Source organism: Microcebus murinus, chromosome 30, assembly GCF_040939455.1.
Source record: "Microcebus murinus isolate Inina chromosome 30, M.murinus_Inina_mat1.0, whole genome shotgun sequence".
Taxonomy (NCBI): Eukaryota; Metazoa; Chordata; class Mammalia; order Primates; family Cheirogaleidae; genus Microcebus; species Microcebus murinus.
This window is the reverse complement of record NC_134133.1, coordinates 2292001-2311598: the sequence shown is the minus strand read 5'-3', so window position 1 is coordinate 2311598 and position 19598 is coordinate 2292001. Positions and strand designations below refer to the sequence as shown.

Genomic DNA, 19598 nt, shown 5'->3' with positions numbered 1-19598 from the left:
ATCGTCATTTTCGATGATTCAATCTTTCTTCTCATTCTGGGAAATTGAAATTGGATGCTTCATATGGCCTTAGAAACCTCAGTGGATACGCTGAGCTTTTCTTTTCTTTCTGGTCTTTCTACACAGCGGGGGGGGGGATAATTTGATTACGTCTTATCTTTCTTTCAGAGATTCAGCTGGTCGTTGAGTGCATTTTCCGATGATAAATTTAAAAAAAAAACCCACTGCCAGGAAAGGGAGAATAACCAATTAATTGCTCCTTTTACTTAAAACTGAGGAGCTTTGCTGACCATGTGTGGGCTTGACTTTGTAGCAGAATATGAACAGAATTCCATGCATACCTTTAGAATATTCTCTGCAGAAGTTGTGTAACAGATGTATTGATGGATGCACAAATAAGGCCACAAACCATATGAATTCACTGAGGCTTATGATTCCCATTAGGGTTAAAAAAAAAAAAAACAAACCAAAAAACTATGTTAACAGAAAAGGAAAAGAGAATAATGTATCAAGTGCCCACTTACCCGCTGCAAAACTTTGTGAAGTCTTAACATTTTGCCATAGCTTCCTTCTTCCTTTTAGAGAAATAAAACATCACAAATATGCTTGAAACTCTTTCTTCCCACTTTCATTCCTATTCCCTTCCTTCCCCAGATGGGTCTTGTTTTTATCCTGGATTTTGCTTTTATCATTCCTAAGGATGTTTTAATATTTTTACTACACATGCAAAATTATAAACTACAGCACTGTTTTGCATGTTTGAAAACCTTATATAAGTGGATCATTCTGTGTGCATCATTGAACAACTTGATTCTTTTTACTCTCAATATCTTATTTTAGCTACTTATCCGTGTTTACATGTGGAATTTAGCTCACTCATTGTAACTGTTGTACAACATTCCGTTGTATGAATAAACCACTATCTGTTTTTCCATCCACAGCTGATGAACACGTAGGTTGTTTCCAATATTTTCTTATAACAAACAATGCCTCTGCAGAATACTTGAACATGGTCCTTTGTGCATATGTGCAGACATTTCTATAAGATAGAAACCTAGAAGTGGAAATACTGGGTTATAAACTACGTGGGGCTTCCACTTTATTAGAGATTGCCAAATTCTCTGTAAAGACCTATTTATAATCCATCAGCATGTTTGAAATTTCTCTTTCTCCCACATTCTTGCCCACATTTGGTATGGAGACAATAAAATTTTTTGCCAATTTGAGGGCTGTGAATAGTGTTTCATTCTTGTTTTAATTTGCATTTTTATAATTACTAGTGATGAAAGGGATTATTTATATATTTGGGATGCTAATCATTTGGGGGTTTATATGCATCACAAATATTTTCTCCTAGTCATCGAGGTTTTTTGCACTGGTTTCAGGCTGGTTTCGAACTCCTGATCTTGAGTGATCCTTCTGCCTTGGCCTCCCAGAGTGCTAGGATTACAGGCGTGAGCCACCGCCCCCAGCTGATCGTCATTTTCGATGATTCAATCTTTCTTCTTTTGTTTTCGGTGTCCTTAGATGAATGAAAGTTCTGAATTTTAACGTAGTCAATTTCATCAATCTTTTTCTTTATAGTTTGTGTATTTTTTTTTATGTTATTCTTATTTTTATATTTTTGAGACAGGGTTTCACTCTGTTGCCTGGGCTACAGTACAGTGGTGTTTTCACAGCTCCCTGCAACCTCCAACTGCTGGGCTCAGGTGTCACTTCCTTCACGCCCTTTTGGGCAGAACAGTCATAGGGTCCACTCAGGTTCACAGAGAGGAACAGAGATCCACACGGCTGGATGGAGGAGTGTCACCACACATCTGGAAGAAATCACGTGGCATTTGGTGTCCTTGTCTTTGGAAGATGCAACCTCCCGGGTGAGGTGACCTGGCTTGGAACTCTCGCTGTGCTGCTTACTAACTGTTCAGCCTTGGGCTGTTCCATCACGTGAACTCTCTGTTCCTCAGTTTCCAAAGAGGGTCGATGAGAAGGCTCAGTGAGTTACGCAATGAGCAACGCGAATATTACTTGGCACATATTTGATGCTAGGATACATGAGGTCATCTAGCAGGGAGGAGGGTCTTTGAGCATAACGACAAGTTACAGAGACGACTGGCATCGGCAAAAGGGGGAGGAAGTTGTTAGTGTCACGCATTTTCTCTCCCAAGGAATCTGGATCCCTTAGGGCTTTTGGTCCAGGCCACTTGGAGCTGCAGGGACTGCCGGCTGCAGGAAAAATGCAACCTGCTGCAGAGGAGGGCTCCCAAGTTTGAGGATCCAGGTTGGCATTTACTCTCTGTCACCCAGTGTAGCAAGCAACAGCCTGCAGGACAGAAGGTGGGGTTCCCATCGGTGGAGAGGGGGACAGAGGAAGGGAGGGGCAACGGAAAGAAGGAAGGAAGACTTGCCACAGCAGTCTCTGAACCTGATTTTTGCATGGTCCAAAAGGCAACACGGTAGGACCCGGCGTTCGTAACATCCTGCTAACGAGATTGGCTTCTTGGGGACCCGACGGCTGTCCCCACCCGCCTTCTGGACACTCTGGTGACCAGGTCTGCTCGTGGCCCAGGCTGGACTGACCCTCCTCTCTGGCAGGCCCCCCAAAAACCCAAGTCCCCTCCGCGCTCACTGCTGTCATTAACTAAAGAATCTAACGGGGTTCCCCGGTGACCCAGCGCCCCGGGATTTGAACATGGCTTCCGCTCTTCCAATCGAAACCACTGCAGCTCCCAGAAATACAGGCCAGGGGGAGGGGTGCCTGGAAGGTCGCAGAGCCCAGCCCAGGGCACCCCACCCCTGCTCGCTATTGCTCACGGCACACCCAGAGGTCTTGGGGGCAGCAGGAAGCGCAATGAGAAAACACCTGTGAATTCCTTGCAGAATTTCCCCCATGGCCACATTCCCTCTTTCCTCTCTCAGGAAAGATTCCACGTGCTCCAGCTCTGTCCCCAGGGCAGGGACCAACGCAGGGAGGCCCCTGCTCTTGGCTGCCTTCCCTGCACCCGTCAATCTCTGTACCCCGCCTGCCAGGCCCCCGCAGCTCATCCTCTGCTGTTCCCGTGATTCCTCCAAGGCCTTCCCCAGATGCAAGAGTTTCTAGACGTTTCCTTCTTCCCCTCTGCTCCAGCTCTCGTGCTGGCTGCGGCACAGACAGGGGCCACGGTCCCCTCCCCCAGAGCGGGCCGGGGAGGCCAGGCACCCTGAGGATCCGATTTGAGTCCAGGCTCTGTCACCCACTCGCTTTGCCATCTTGCATGTGCCACTTGACCACCCCAAGCTCCTTCATCCTTGCAAAAGGCTCCTCCGGAATGATTCGAACGCACACTCAGGTCTGAGAACTCTTTGATGAAGGGAACCTGCATCTACTATTATTATTCCTGCTTGGAGAAGCGGAGCCCCGGCCTGGACGGCCTAGAGAATAGTGATGCAAGCCCGGTTTCTGTAGAAGTGTAGACGCGTAGCTAAAAGTCAACCGGACGTTGTCCCTGACTTCCCTGCTGCTGTGATTGCTTTACTGCTTCCGTGTCACCTAGCCCCGACAGGTGCGAGATTCGTGACTTCCCCAAGCACTTCTGTAGATAGCACCGCTCTAGGAAAACCTAAGACTGGTCTTTGAGATATCTCGCAGACTCTGCATGCAGGGCGGGGGCGGGAGGGGGCAACCAATGTCAACTGGACTTGTGGCTACCCGTGGGAACCAATGCAAAAAGTCCTGCGCCCGACCTCCTATTCAGGAACTGCCCCAGCCAAGAGGACCATTTCTGGAATCACCCCTAGATTCTAATTCTCACTCTACCGCCCACTAGCTGGATGCCCAGGGCAAATGGCTCGACATCCCCAGGACTTTAGTTTTCTCAGCTGTCAAATGAGAGCAATAATAGTGCCTCCCTTGTAGCATTAAGAAGGGAAAACGAATGTGAAGCACTTGGTGCCATGGAAATGCCCAGTCCCGTGTCCCTTCCCAGTCCCCTGCCTCCCAACTTTATGGGTTCATTCCCAGCCAATCGGCAGACCCAATTGTTTTGCTCACCAAACCACCTTCAAAAATCCCAGCCCCCCAAATTCTCAGGGAGGTGGGTTTGAGAAACACCTCCCACCAGGTGCCTTAGGATATTGAACCCTTTCTCCAACTGCAACTCCTGCTCTTTGCACACTGGCCTTTATCTGGTGGCAGGCAAGGGACCAGCTGAGCAGCGACAGGCGTGGAAATCTTCTGACAACTCCTCAGCTTGGTTATTACCAGGATCTGTGCTCTAAGGGGGCTCTGGAATGTTCTGCTCAAACGTCCGTTGCAACGAGGACAGTCGGGAAATACACATCTCCGCTTACGGTGGAGTCCCAGCTCTGTTGTTGACTTGGAACCTTGTCACAGGGACTCTTCCAGGAGTCAAAAGGAAGAGCCCTCCCACGTGAGTGAGCAAGCCACGAACAGCCTGTGCCCAGCACCCCACCACAGAGAGACCTTTTGAGGTGCCAGGAGAGTGACACCCCACACCTGGCACACGCCACATGTTGAGGGTTGGTTTCGGGAAAGCAGAGAGGTGTCAGGGGTGGAAGGGAAGTAGATCGTGCCATGAGAGACCTCACACCATTTCGGTGACCCCTGCCCAGCACGAAGAGCCCAATGCTGGGATCTGTCACTCAGGCACTCGGGCCTGCCTGGTGACTTCTGGTCTCAGAGATGGGACAGATGGAGCAGAAAAAAAAAACCACTGGAGGCCATGCAACTTGTAAGGAGATGCTGCCTGGCTCATTCTGCAAAAGTTCTTTCTTTCTCTACTCAAGACCTTCATGGGGGCCAGGTGCGGTGGCTTCACGCCTGTCATCCCAGCACTCTGGGAGGCCGAGGAGGGAGGATCGCTCGAGGTCAGGAGTTCGAGGCCATCCTGAGCAAGAGCGAGACCCTATCTCTACCCAAAAAAGAAAGAAATTAATTGGACAACTAAAAATATATAGGAAAAAGTATTAGCCGGGCATGGTGGCGCATGCCTGTAGTCCCAGCTACTCTGGAGGGAGGCTGAGGCAGGAGGATCGCTTGAGCCCAGGAGTCTGAGGTTGCCGTGAGCGAGGCTGATGCCACGGCACTCTAGCCCAAGCGACAGAGTGAGACTCTGTCTCAAAAAAAAAAAAAAAAAAATAGACCTTCATGGGGGTGGGGAGGAGAGGGGAGAAGAGATTTCTCTCATCTCAGACAAAGATGGAGACAGAATGGGCAAAAAAACGGTCTCGCTCGGGAGGAACCCGCGACGTGAGTAGGTACGAGCCCCGTGGGGTCGGTAGAGGGGACACAGAAGGACACTAGGAAGGAGTGCCGTCAGACGCCCATTTCTTGAAGGCCTCGGCAGGCCTCTGGGAATGTCTGGCGCCTTCCCCACATGCCAAGACCAAGAGTGTGTTTGGAGGGGCTGGTGCTGGAACCATTTCAAAGCTTTTATTGGGGCAGATGCCTACAGATTTCTTCTCCAGCTGCCAGGGATTTTAAACCCTGGGGGGAATGGGCGCCGTGTGGCGGGCGCGTGGAACCTTCTCGTAGGTCCCTGATGCACGGGGGCACCAGCTCCACTTTCCTCTCCCCAGCAGCCCCCTTCTTCCCACCTGCAGACTGTCCTACTCGGCAGGGAGGATCTAGGTGACTTTTTCGGGGGGCGAGGGGGTTTGATTCCTTCCATTTCCTTTAAATCCACACCAGCTGGGCTCAGTTCCCTGGCTCCTTCTGATGAACATGTGCTGAACACTTGGTCCTCCCAAGTGGCCTCCTGCCTTCTTTGTGCGCAGTCTGGGGAGAAACAAGAGCCTAAATCAGGGGAGAGCAAACGTTGGCCCGTGGGCCCCATTCTCTCGCTGCCTATTTCGGTAAATAAAGTCTTGCTGGCGCACAGCCATCCCCACTTACTTTACTTGTTGTCTGTGGCTGCTTTTTTAGCTACAAAGGCAGAGGTGAGCAGCTGCAACAGAGATTTTTTTTTTTGAGACAGAGTCTCGCTCTGTTGCCCAGGCTAGAGTGAGTGCCGTGGCGTCAGCCTCGCTCACAGCAACCTCACACTCCTGGGCTCAAGCGATCCTCCTGCCTCAGCCTCCCGAGTAGCTGGGACTACAGGCATGCGCCACCATGCCCGGCTAATTTTTTGTATATATATCAGCTGGCCAATTGATTTCTTTCTATTTATAGTAGAGACGAGGGTCTCGCTCTTGCTCAGGCTGGTTTCGAACTCCTGACCTGGAGCGATCCTCCCGCCTCGGCCTCCCAGAGAGCTAGGATGACAGGCGTGAGCCACCGCGCCCGGCCGCAACAGAGATTTTTTAATGCCCTCCAAAGGCGAAAGTGTTTTCTATCTGGCCATATCCGGAAAAGTTTCTCCAGCCCTGGGCTTAAATAGAGGAGGGCCGGGTCAGAGCAGCCGAAAAGCAGAAGATGCAGAGAGCTAAAGGTGGGCGGCTGAATTTCTCATCTCGAGCGCAGAGAAGCAAGAGAAATAGCTTGTGGCTGACAATATAATTAGGGACACGGGACTGGGCATTTCCACGGCACCAAGTGCTTCACATTCGTTTTCCCTTCTTAATGCTACAAGGGATACACTATTATTGCTCCCATTTTACAGCTGAGAAAACCAAAGGCCTGGGGATGTCGAGCCATTTGCCCTGGGCGTCCGGCTAGTGGGCGGTAGAGTGAGAATTAGAATCCAGGGGCGATTCCAGATCCCAAAGTCCTGGCCACGGGGCCATCCTGCTGACTGGCTCCGTGTCACAAGGAACTTGGGAACAGCTGCGTCCTCAACTGCTCAGATCGGGGGGTCCCCCAAGTCTTTGCGTGGGCGGGCGGTGGCGGGAGGATGGCAGGGAGTGTGGATCCCTCGGGTCTCCAGTGGGGCTCTGAGGCTGCAGTGAGCACGAGCCGATGGGCCCGGGAGGGGTGGCCCTCTGCCCGGCCACTGCTGCCCCGAGGGGGGGGGAAACCTGCCAGCCACGCTGCCTCCCGCTATTTTGAAAATTTGCAAAGAGATGAGGTTGGAACACCCAAAATGTGACCCCCAGATTGGCATCATTAAATAACTCCTTTTCGGGTTTCTGCACGGCCTTTCGTCCAACACTCTTAGCCAATTTCACAAGGGGCGACTGTTTACGGGGAGATGGCTCCCCCGGGGCCTACGATGGCATGTGGCTGCCTGGAGACTTGAAGAGTCCCTTTACATTGTGTCATTTTCTCCTGGCAAATCTTTCGGGGCTAAAGCAAGCACTTTCACTCATATTCGAAAAGAAAAAAAAAAAAAATGTTGGGAACCCAATATCTCTTTTTGTTTAGGTTGGCATTTGCCTAAGTTGGTATTTCAGGCACAGCCTGGGTTCAAAAGACTACTGTTTATGCTACTGGGCAGAGTTAAAAGAAAGAAAAAAAAAAAAACACCCTCAAGGGCAAATTATAATATTATAAAAGCAAAATGGCACTCAGTTCCAATCTCCTAGTAAGGACGGATGAGTGAAGGCATGCAAGCCACGGAGCTCGGTGTGGTGCTGGGGTTCCAGCTCAGCTGCCCTGCAACGAGCAAGTTGGACATTTTCGCCCCGACAGCCCACGATGTCACCTAAGAGTGGCCGTGTGACATGCCCCGCTCAGCGCCAGCTCTGCACCATCAGCTGTGCCAATGGCCTCTGAAGATTGCAGTGTGAAGAGTGGAACTTCTGATTTACATTTATTTTTAATCTCATCGTGTTTAATTATTCTTGGTATTCGCTTTATACTATAATGTCATTCAGTAACGCACGACTATGCTTTTTATTTATTTTTTTTTTTGAGACAGAGTCTCACTCTGTTGCCCAGGCTAGAGTGAGTGCCGTGGTGTCAGCCTAGCTCACAGCAACCTCCAACTCCCAGGCTCAAGCGATCCTCCTGCCTCAGCCTCCCGAGTAGCTGGGACTACAGGCATGCGCCACCATGCTCTAATTTTTTGCATATATTTTTTAGTTGGTCAATTGATTTCTTTCTATTTTTAGTAGAGACGGGGTCTCGCTCAGGCTGGTTTCGAACTCCTGACCTCGAGTAATCCGCCTGCCTCGGCCTCCCAGAGTGCTAGGATTATAGGCGTGAGCCACCATGCCCAGCCTACATTTATTTTTAATCTCATCGTGTTTAATTATTCTTGGTATATGCTTTATACTATTACATCACTCAGTAACGCATGACTATGGTGTTTTCTTTTTTTTTTTGAGACATAGTCTCACTCTGTTGCCCAGACTAGAGTGCCGTGGCGTCAGCCTCGCTCACAGCAACCTCCAACTCCTGGGCTCAAGCAATCCTCCTGCCTCAGCCTCCCGAGTAGCTGGGACTACAGGCATGCGCCACCATGCCCGGCTCATTTTTTCTATATATTTTTAGTTGGCCAATTAATTTCTTCCTATTTTTAGTAGAGACGGGGGTGTCGCTCTTGCTCAGGCTGGTTTTGAACTCCTGACCTTGAGCGATCCTCCTGCCTCGGCCTCCCAGAGTGCTAGGATGACAGGTGTGAGCCACCATGCCCGGCCGACTATGATTAATCAGCAGATCTTCAACACGTTTTAATGTGGACAAAACTCACCATTTCCCGTCCCTTGTGTAAGCATTTGAGCAGCACCAGCCCCTTGAGGGCTGCAAACTGGGTGCCTTGTGGGTGGGGGTGGGGATGGGGGTGGGGGTGGGGGTTCAGTGGGGTGGGGGTGGGGGTGGGGTGGGGGTGGGGGTTCGGTGGGGTGGGGGTGGGGGTGGGGGTTCGGTGGGGTGGGGGTGGGGGTGGGGGTTCGGTGGGGTGGGGGTGGGGGTGGGGGTTCAGTGGGGTGGGGGTGGGGATGGGGGTGGGGGTTCAGTGGGGTGGGGGTGGGGGTGGGGGTTCGGTGGGGTGGGGTTGGGGTGGGGGTGGGGGTGGGGGTGGGGGTTCAGTGGGGTGGGGGTGGGGGTTCAGTGGGGTGGGGGTGGGGGTTCAGTGGGGTGGGGGTGGGGGTGGGGGTTCGGTGGGGTGGGGTTGGGGTGGGGGTGGGGGTGGGGGTGGGGGTTCAGTGGGGTGGGGGTGGGGGTGGGGGTGGGGTGGGGGTGGGGGTGGGGGTTCGGTGGGGTGGGGTTGGGGTGGGGGTGGGGGTGGGGGTGGGGGTTCAGTGGGGTGGGGGTGGGGGTTCAGTGGGGTGGGGGTGGGGGTGGGGGTGGGGGTTCGGTGGGGTGGGGTTGGGGTGGGGGTGGGGGTGGGGGTGGGGGTTCAGTGGGGTGGGGGTGGGGGTTCAGTGGGGTGGGGGTGGGGGTGGGGGTTCGGTGGGGTGGGGTTGGGGTGGGGGTGGGGGTGGGGGTGGGGGTTCAGTGGGGTGGGGGTGGGGGTGGGGGTGGGGTGGGGGTGGGGGTGGGGGTTCAGTGGGGTGGGGTTGGGGTGGGGGTGGGGGTGGGGGTGGGGGTTCAGTGGGGTGGGGGTGGGGGTTCAGTGGGGTGGGGGTGGGGGTGGGGGTTCGGTGGGGTGGGGTTGGGGTGGGGGTGGGGGTGGGGGTGGGGGTTCAGTGGGGTGGGGGTGGGGGTGGGGGTTCGGTGGGGTGGGGTTGGGGTGGGGGTGGGGGTGGGGGTGGGGGTTCAGTGGGGTGGGGGTGGGGGTTCAGTGGGGTGGGGGTGGGGGTGGGGGTTCGGTGGGGTGGGGTTGGGGTGGGGGTGGGGGTGGGGGTGGGGGTTCAGTGGGGTGGGGGTGGGGGTTCAGTGGGGTGGGGGTGGGGGTGGGGGTTCGGTGGGGTGGGGTTGGGGTGGGGGTGGGGGTGGGGGTGGGGGTTCAGTGGGGTGGGGGTGGGGGTGGGGGTGGGGTGGGGGTGGGGGTGGGGGTTCGGTGGGGTGGGGTTGGGGTGGGGTGGGGGTGGGGTTGGGGTGAGGGTGGGGGTGGGGGTTCAGTGGGGTGGGGGTGGGGGTTCGGTGGGGTGGGGTGGGGTGGGGTGGGGGTTGGGGACCACCCACTCAGGCCCGAGTGTCACCATGTGGAAATGAGGACCCAGGTTGGCCTGATCTTAGGTTTTTTTTTCAAAAGAAGCTGAAAAGTTAATTATTTTTTTTTGTTAGATCTTGCGATGTATGTGTGAAACCTTACTATATTTAAATATGGGAAACTTTTTTTTAAAAAAGCAACGCTGTGCTGGCCCCCAATTTCTCCATCTGTAGGCCAGATTCGGGCCGTGGACCACCAGTTTGCAACCTCTACCCGGAATGTTATAACAAAAACATTTCTGTGGTTGAATGGATTTGCAAGATGCAACAGAATGGGGCCCTCTGTAGGGATTCTTAATGGAGTCGGGATATTCAATGCTCTCAGGAGGGGTGCAAGGAGGGACCCGGTTTAGCGTTGTTTGAGCGGCCGCCTCCCCAAATCACCAGCCTGCGGGCCTCCCGTGCACCACCCCCCGCCCCAATAACCTGCGGGCATGTGGGTGCCAAGCCTGGGAAATGGTGCACGGGCCTCACTCCTGCCCCAAAGCGTGTGCAGCAGGTACCCCTATCAGGATGCCCATTTCATACGTGAAAACAATTGAGGCTTGACAGGTTAAGAAAACTGCTCGAAGCCAGGCGCGGTGGCTCACGCCTGTCATCCTAGCACTCTGGGAGGCCCAGCCGGGAGGATCGCTCGAGGTCAGGAGTTCGAGACCAGCCTGAGCAAGAGCGAGACCCCATCTCTACTATAAATAGAAAGAAACCAATTCCTGTATGCCATTTTGGCAATGTGACAACCGAGGTGTTAATCCCTTCCGTCTAGGGCTGCAGATTTCATACCCAAACAGAAGAGACCGTCTGATGGCAGCAGGGGGGAAAGGCAGCGAGGAGTTTGGGAGAATCCCGCCCAGTGCCAACGAGGTGGAAGTGCTGCGAGAACAAGGCCAAATCTTGGTGAGGTCTGAGTCAGAAGTCAGACTGACGGCGGGGCTGCCGAGGAATTGCAGACAGGGGCTTCAGCAAGGTGACAAGGAGGGGCCATCTCAGGGGCAGGTGACAGGTGTCCAGATGAAAGTACAGGTTTACAGCTCTTCCACCTCTTTGGACCATGCAGCTGGTCCGGAAACCTTACATTCAGGCAGATAAAAAAAAAAATATATATATATATATATATATTATATATATATATATATATATTTTGAGACAGAGACTCGCTTTATCACCCGGGCTAGAGTGAGTGTCGTGGCATCAGCCTCGCTCACAGCAACCTCCAACTCCTGGCCTCAAGCGATCCTCCTGCCTCAGCCTCCCGAGTAGCTGGGACTACAGGCATGCGCCACCACGCCCGGCTCATTTTTTCTATGTATTTTTAGTTGTCCAGCTAATTTCTTTCTATTTTTTAGTAGAGACGGGGTCTCGCTCTTGCTCAGGCTGGTCTTGAACTCCTGAGCTCAAGCGATCCTCCCGCCTCGGCCTCCCGGGGTGCTGGGATTGCAGGTGTGAGCCACGGCGCCCGGCCTCTCCTGTGGATTTCTCAGCAGTCTCCAGCGACACCGGTGGACAGTCCCCCGACTCGATGCGATTCTGACACTCTCTGTCTGGGGATGGCGCCAGACTCAGCAGGTGGAGGGCTCGGTCCCACCAGACTGCCCCACCTCAGATGCCGGCCCGGCACAGGTGGTGGCCGGTGCTTCTGAGGACCCGCTATGAACTGAGGTTTCCAGGCCACCTCCCCAGTTTCCATTCATTTGCTGGAGCGGCTAGAAGCATTGCAGCAACGAAGCGTTACAGCTCTGGGTACAGCTCTTGCTCGTTTGACCGGGGAAAGAACCGAGCGGCACACGAAGAGTCGGAGAACAGCCTTTATTCCTCCACAGCAGGCTCAGCACACCTAGCGTTACAGCTCTCCTCCTGTCTTCCCATCTTCTGACCCTTCTGCCTGGTCTCCTCCTGCTTTTATACCCTTAGTAGGGCTCAAAAAGCGTCCAATCAACTACAAGCTTTAACATCCAATCAATCAACATCAAGCTTTAACATCCAATCAACTACAAGCTTTAACATCCAATCAACATCAAGCTTTAACATCCAATCAACAACAAGTTTTAACATCCAATCAACATCAAGCTTTAACATCCAGTCAACATCAAGGTTTAACATCCAATCAACTACAAGCTTTAACATCCAATCAACATCAAGCTTTAACATCCAATCAACATCAAGCTTTAACATCCAATCAACTACAAGCTTTAACATCCAATCAACAAGTTTTAACATCCAATCAACATCAAGCTTTAACATCCAAATCAACAACAAGTTTTAACATCCAATCAACAACAAGTTTTAACATCCAATCAACTATAAGCTTTAACATCCAATCAACTACAAGCTTTAACATCCAAATCAACAATAAGTTTTAACATCCAATCAACAACAAGTTTTAACATCCAATCAATCAACATCAAGCTTTAACATCCAATCAACATCAAGCTTTACCATCCAATCAATCAACATCAAAGTTTAACATCCAATCAACTACAAGCTTTAACATCCAATCAACAAGTTTTAACATCCAATCAATCAACATCAAGGTTTAACATCCAATCAACTATAAGCTTTAACATCCAAATCAACATCAAGCTTTAACATCCAATCAACTACAAGCTTTAACATCCAATCAACATCAAGCTTTAACATCCAATCAACAACAAGTTTTAACATCCAATCAACTACAAGCTTTAACATCCAATCAACTACAAGTTTTAACATCCAATCAACAAAAGCTTTAACATCCAATCAACTACAAGCTTTAACCTCCAATCAACAACAAGCTTTAACATCCAATCAACTACAAGTTTTAACCTCCAATCAACAACAAGCTTTAACATCCAATCAACAACAAGCTTTAACATCCAATCAACTACAAGCTTCAACATCCAATCAATCAACATAAAGCTTTAACATCCAATCAACATCAAGCTTTAACATCCAATCAACATCAAGCTTTAACATCCAATCAACATCAAGCTTTAACATCCAATCAACATCAAGCTTTAACATCCAAATCAACATCAAGCTTTACCATCCAATCAACTACAAGCTTTAACATCCAAATCAACATCAAGCTTTAACATCCAATCAACATCAAGCTTTAACATCCAATCAACAACAGTGGGATTCAAAAATTACCCAATCAGGATCACGCAAGCAGGGTGGCGGGAAACAGGCAGTGGGGCATGCATTCCTGGGGGCATTCCCGCCCGCGGGGGCCCTGCGGCTCTGTGCCGGGGTGCGGCCCCAGCAGCGAGACCCCCAGCCGGCCACCCCCAGCGCTGGCCCGCAGAGATGCAGGGCGGCAGGGGGGAGGCATGCGGCTCTGTCCCGGTGCCTGACATTTTCTGCATCAACAGGACTCAGGGAAACAGGCTTCCCTGTTCATTAGGAAGATACTGCAGAGGGCCAAGATGAAGAGGGGCACGGGGCAGGCGGTGGGAAGGGGCAGGGGGTTCCACACCCTCCAGGAATCCCCCCATGTGTTCAGCTGTCCGGAAGCCCCCCGAACCCGGTGCTTTTGGGGGTTTATGGAAGTTTCCTCATATAGGGATGATAGATTAAACCTCTGGCCATCGGTGATCAACTTCACCTTCAGTCCCTCTGCCCTCCTGGGAGGATGGGGCTGGGGCTGCAGTCCCTAATCCTCCAATACTGCCTCGGCCTTTCTAGCCACCAGCCCCACCCTAAAGCTACCTAGGAGGCCACCAGCCACCAGCCATCTCATCAGCGTACACAAGGCAGGCTCACCGCGCTCAGGATTCCCAGGGTTTTAGGAGCTGCAGGACAGGAAATGGGACAAAGCCCAAATACACACGTAATTCCACAATATCACAAGCACGAAAAATGAGGCTCTATCCGCAGCCGAAACCTGGTGCTTTGGAAAGAGCCGGCTTTTTGTTTGCTCTCGATTAATACAAGGGACAGAAGTTGCTGCATTCAATTCCAGTTTTACAGGTGGATTAATAAGGGCGGAGAGTTTAGGTGACTCTTCTGTGGCGACACAGGCAGACGAGGGAAGGAGCTGGGATTGCATGCCACACGGTTCGAGCACCCACGGGCTGTGTGGCCCCGTGTTGTCCCAGACGCGGCTACACTCGAAGAGCAGCTCTGATTTTTCCCTTGCTCAGAGCCGGCCACAATTAAAGCCCTTTTGAGGGCTTGACACAAGTCGGCCGGGGATGAAAAGCAACCTCTTCTCTCCGGGATGTCACCAGATGCAACGATCCTCTGGGGCAAGGCGCCACGACTTCCATCTCACAAGTGAAACATCTTGACACAGAAGCAAAGCATGGGGCTGCCTGGACCTTCATGCCAAACTGTCACCCCAAGTGCATGCCTCTTGGCCAGTGAGACTCCTGCTGCTTCTGTGGTGCTCAGTGCAAAGGAAGTCTTCAATCCTAGACTTGATGTATTTGTTTTTCTTTTTTGAGACTGAGTCTCACTTTGTTGCCCAGGCTAGAGTGAGTGCCGTGGCGTCAGCCTCGCTCACAGCAACCTCAAACTCCTGGGCTCCAGCGATCCTCCTGCCTCAGCCTCCTCCCGAGTAGCTGGGACTACAGGCATGCACCACCATGCCCGGCTCATTTCTTCTATATATATTAGTTGGCCAATTAATTTCTTTCTATTTATAGTAGAGACGGGGGTCTCGCTCTTGCTCAGGCTGGTTTCGAACTCCTGACCTCGAGCGATCCTCCCGCCTCGGCCTCCCAGAGTGCTAGGATGACAGGCGTGAAGCCACCGACCTCACCCGGCCTCAATCCTTGACTTTAAATTTCGCATATCAGTATTACCCTTTTTTTGCAAAAGGGCAAACGGCAGACTCTCCACCGGCCGTCTGCCCTCTCTTTCTGCAATGGTTTTTTCATTTCCCCACAAGGCACGAGCCAGTCTCTGAAATGCTAGTTTGGGTATCTTGCAAGCCTGCGTGAGGTGCTGAGAAGTCAAGACAGCCCCTAAGAGTGTAAGAGAGGGTTGCTGATAAGTGCTAAGTGCAGTGGGAAATTGTGCAACCATGCAATCTCCCCGCCGGGCCACTCTGACTCTGGCTAAACTCGCTAGCACCACCTGCTGGGAAACACGTTTCAACGGCAATAAGCCTGCAGGCTTCAAGCCTGCAATATTTGGAAAATGCCTCTCTCTGCAGGCAATTTCCCTCCCCTGCCAAAGAAAACCAAAGTTAAGCCAGCTCACCGAAGGAAGCTTAGGTGATCCCTAGGTATTTTGTTTTTTTGGGGGAAAAAGGCTTTCATTTTGCAACCTGATAATAAAAATAAATAAGATTTTTTTTTTTTTAAAAAAATGAAATACTAGGCCGGGCGTGGTGGCTCACGCCTGTAATCCTAGCACTTTGGGAGGCCGAGGCGGGCGGATTGCTCAAGGTCAGGAGTTCGAAACCAGCCTGAGCGAGACCCCGTCTCTACCAAAAATAGAAATAAATTAATTGACCAACTAAAAATATATATACAAAAAAAAAAAATTAGCCGGGCATGGTGGCGCATGCCTGTAGTCCCAGCTACTCGGGAGGCTGAGGCAGTAGGATCACTGAGCCCCGGAGATTGAGGTTGCTGTGAGCGAGGCTGACGCCACGGCACTCACTCTAGCCTGGGCAACAAAGTGAGACTCTGTCTCAAAAAAAAAAAAAAAAAAAAAAAAAAAAAAAAAGAAATACTAGACCAACAACTACCATAGCTCAGGGAAGGGCTTTTCTGTGAGGTGCTGCATGGTGACCCCCTGGCAGAGGCCGGGTCCCCTGGGGTGTAAGAGAAGCATAGGGGGTCCTTCTGTGGGGGGGGGGGCTTTCTTTTTTGAGTTCTGATAAAGAAGGACCCAGAAATCTGGAGAAGAGGCAGGAATGACCACAGGGGCCTTAATTTATTCTCTCCTTTTACAGAAAGGGGAAATAAAGGATTTCTTTTTAATTTTCCTCCTTCCGACTAATTGAGAACATAATTGATTTGGTTACGAAATATAAAATGTCCCTCCAGCCCCCTCCCCCCATCCGTCCCTTGAAGCACTTTTAACAGAGGAGCATGAAATCTGCACAGACATCCCTGGGGCCGGCGGGGGGAGTGGTACAAGGAGATAAGCAACCATAGGACAATACAGATGTAGGATGCGTGTGAATTAAAAGGAGGATGGGGAGGAGGAGGAAAGGGAGGAGGAGGAGGAGGAGGAGAAAAAAACCGAGAAGATACAGCAATGCTGTCGAATAACATAAGCATGTCCCTGAAAAGAGTCAAAAATAAAAACAACCACAAAGAAATCTATTGGCAGAAATTCCATTCAGGGAAAAATGAAGCAGGGAGGAATAGAGTTTGCATTTCTGGGAGTTCCAGTTTGCATTTCTGTACTTTCAAATTTCTCTGATCACATACACCTGTATTAATTTTGTTAATTAAAGAAAAAGCACGGCCGGGCGCAGTGGCCTGTAATCCTAGCACTCTGCGGGGGAGGATCGCTTGAGGTCAGGAGTTTGAGACCAGCCTGAGCAAGAGAGAGACCCCGTCTCTACTAAAAAAAACAGAAAGAAATTAGCTGGACAACTAAAAATACATAGAAAAAATTAGCCGGGCATGGTGGCGCATGCCTGTAGTCCCAGCTACTCGGGAGGCTGAGGCAGGAGGATCACTTGAGCCCAGGAGTTGGAGGTTGCTGTGAGCTAGGGTGACACCATGGCACTCTAGCCAGGGCAAGAGTAAGACCCTATCTAAAAAAAAAAAAAAAAAAAAAACCAGAAAAGAAAAGAATGCAAGGCAAAACAAATCCGTGCTGGGAGAAGTCCAGACTGAGCTTGACCTTGGAGGTGGGCAGTGCTTACAAAGTGCCAAGGAGACCTCGGAGGGGTTGGTGGTATTTTCCCTTAATCCGGGAGCTGGCACCTGCTGCAAAGGTGGGTTCCGTTTGTGCACACACACCGGGCTGTGTGCTTCCGATCTGTGTACACTGTGCATGCATTAAGCCGGGACAAAAGCTCCAAAAATGATGTCAAGAGAAATTCTTGGGCCGTGAAGATTCTAGCTCATTTGTTTCCTTTCTGTTTCTCTGTATTTATTTATTTATTTATTTTTTTACTGACCCCTGAACGTGTTTCTCTGTATTTAAACCAACGGATGTTATAAAAATAAATGGAATGAACCCAATGTTGGTGTTTTCCCCTCAATGTGTGTTTCAAACATATCTGTTTCTGCATTGCTGTTGGAGTTGAAAAAACTGAGTAACATCTGTGCTGCTAGAAATTTCTTCTGCAAAGAGCTGAGGGAGCCCTTGTGTGGGGAAGGCACATTATTCTCTTCCTGTCTGGCAAGGGGACCTCAATTGCTCCCTGCCTGTAGCAATCCGCCAGTTCAGATTACCTGTTTACCAGCGGACACCTGATGGGTTGGCAGATAAGTTTTCAAATGGCTGCACCTGCCACGTCCTTTCTTTGGAAGAGCCGTGGCACAGCCCCTCTGATAAGGCCGGGGACACCAAAGACCCAGGTAGGGTTGCAAGCCAAGTGTGCAGCCTGGCAAATATGACAACGCCACCGGTTTTTTGCATTCCTACGATCATCAGTGGTGCTGAACACCCAGGTCAGAACTTTAATCTTGTTCCACTTAGATGGCAGATACAGTCTGTGCCAAACCAGCGAGGGCTGTTTCTATCCCCCCGAAAGAAAGGAGTATTTGGGGAGGAATGCTTTGCTTTTGTCATTTTCCACAATGGTATGATGTTGTCATTTTCTTTTAAAAACCAACTGATTAAATTCCCATGTGTTCTTATTGATGGCAATGGGCATTCCACAGTGGGTATATATATAGACTTACCGATCTGAAAACCTGGGGCAGAAAAGGAAAAAAAAAAATAATAATAACCAAGAATTTATAAAGGATAATGATCGATTTTCTTGGCCTGGTTTCCTCATGTTCACCTGAAAACCGTGCGGGAAATGGACTTTAATGATAAAAAGGAGGGACGGTTGTGATTTAAAAATAGTCATTACGGCCGCAGCTATTTATTGAACACCTACTATGCCCCGTGTGTTGAAGTTCTGCCTGAGTGTGCGTGAGTTCTCTCTGTTTCCACCCCACGCTGTTCTCATCGTACAAGGGGGGCAGCGAGTCCTGAGACATCTGCTAACATCTCCCGGGTCACATGTGAGTAGCAGAGGTGGCATGCGACCTCAGGTCACTTTTACTCGGTCCCCTGCCCTCGTTCTCTGTGTGTCGGTTACACTGATGTTTTGCTGTGGCCCTTGCCGCTCTCGAAAGATGTGCAGGTAAACAATTTGAGGCCGACGATTGACTCTGAGCTGCACACTCGTGGGAAAGACAAGAACTGCCCACTGCACAGCCAAACGCTAGGAGGTTAACACCTTACGAGACAAGATCTTTTTTTTTTTTTTCACTTTCCCAAACTTTATTAAGGAAAAAAAGCAGTGGTGGTAAATCTCTAGAACATCGTCCATTTTCTAGGATTCCTCCCTGGAAAATGTGACATTTGATTTCCCAACTGTACTAAGTAGGTGAGAAGCTGAAATCTCAGTGGTTCATCTTCCAACTTTCCCCAGTCTCTGGTCTGTCTTTGGATCAGCAATAATTGCCTGGACAGCTACTATGGCTTCATTAATTTTTGTCTGTAGCTCTCTATATGCAGCGATCGTAGAATTTGAGCAGCTTCATTAAGAGCTGCATCGCCTGTTTTCAAAACCAAGAATATGTTTGTCTAAAGCAACAGGCAAGCCCTCTTTTGTTTGATTTGCTTTAGCAACTGCATCCTGTGCCAGGCGCCCCTGAACCAAAATGCGAACTGCCTTAAGCATTACCAGGTAATCATCATGACCTTGAATTCGAAGGAGGTTAGCCAAAGCCATCACACCAGCCTTGAAATCAGGATTATTTACATCCAAATGGACCAATGGCCCTGCATTTTTAGTTGCACTGGCAGCATTTTTTGCGTTACCGGGTACTGAGTCCTTGGATTTTTCAGCATTATCTCCATGTTCAAGTCTAACAGCTAACCCAAGAAGCCAGTCAATTGCTTCTTGTCCATCTTGAATCTTGAAAGGACAGTTAACATCTCTGAGATACTTTTCAAAGAACTTGGGCCAGTCCCTGCTGTGGATATTTCTTAAATGACCTCCTCTGTCTTCAATCTTGTGGTGTCTGATTTTCTGGTCTTCTAGCCAAACAATCAAGTCTCTAAATTCTGTTTCATCTTTGCAGTTGAAGCCGGCAGGGTTGTGGTAGTCGAGAGCCATCAGCTTGCGACGGAACATGGTCCCCGCTGGAACAAGGACCCCCGGGCCTTGGCCAGGAGAGGAGAAGCCAGGTGGAGCGGGTGGCGCTTAAGAACGGCGACCCCCCTCCCCAAATCGAGATCTTTTAACTCTAGTTCAAGGAGTCTTGATGGACCCTTGTGACAACTGAGTCATTCTAGATTCTCATGGACAGAAAGAGACTGGAGAATGGCTTTTTTGATAGTCTGGTGGTCTTCGTGATGCTGGTGTGTGTGATTTATACAATATAAATCTCCTGGCTGAGAGAGACATAGCTCGGATCATGTCAGAGATGCTTGGAAACCCAGGTGGCGAAGGGATTCCACTTTTGGGGGGGCGTTGGCGAGCTGGTGATTGAGGTGGGAACCAACCTTATTCCCT

The 19598-nt window shown here is 50.6% G+C and overlaps 1 pseudogene; it reads right to left on the bottom strand.

The window, feature by feature from the left end:
- Positions 1-18344: 18344 nt before the first annotated feature.
- On the bottom strand, positions 18345-19217 carry LOC105862325 (RNA transcription, translation and transport factor protein pseudogene; annotated as a pseudogene).
- Between the last annotated feature and the right edge of the window lie 381 nt (positions 19218-19598).